Source organism: Papilio polytes, unplaced genomic scaffold, assembly GCF_000836215.1.
Source record: "Papilio polytes unplaced genomic scaffold, Ppol_1.0 DF821078.1, whole genome shotgun sequence".
Taxonomy (NCBI): Eukaryota; Metazoa; Arthropoda; class Insecta; order Lepidoptera; family Papilionidae; genus Papilio; species Papilio polytes.
In genome coordinates, this window is record NW_013528126.1 from 2,900 (window position 1) to 3,632 (window position 733).

The following is a 733-nucleotide window of genomic DNA, read 5'->3' on the forward strand; positions in this document are numbered from 1 at the left end:
AAAGGAATAATATATTATACTTCATAAGTTACATTTGAAAAACATATTAACTTATGCAAGGGATCGCAAACTTTTAACAAGTGTATATATACTATCACAGCTCTGTCGTGGGTTGTAGAACTCGAAGTTCTAAGTATAGTGGGGGGCAAAAGATGATCTGCAATAAGATTGACTAATTATGTTATTGTATTGAATATACCATGTTATAAAGACTAGGCCTTCTATAACATTGCATTTAAAGTCCTGTTACATCCGGCGCAGTAGTTGCGGAAATTATCCGTAAAATACACGGACTTTCGGACACATTGATTTCTTGTCCTAGTAATTAATGCAATAAATACATTCAATACGAAACACGATTTTTATAATTCTTTTCATTTTATACGAATTAACAAAAGGAGCTTATAACTTTGGCAAACGTTCTATGACAATCAGTAATTGTGGTATGGGAGTTGGGATTTTTTTTAACGGGTCAGAAAAATATGTGGCAGCAGAACTTATAACGCACAGCTACAACAAAAATTTTCTTTTATGAATTTAGTTTCATTGTATAAAAATGTCCTATAGACAGTGGCGCAATCTCGTGGAGTGGAGAGGGGACTAAACTTTGTAACCGGTCATTACAGTTTATCTAAATAAGATAGATTAATTTGATAAATGACGCATATGAAGTATCGAATTAAATATGTATGAATGTAAATACCGTACTTAATAGACAGGTATCGTAGTGACG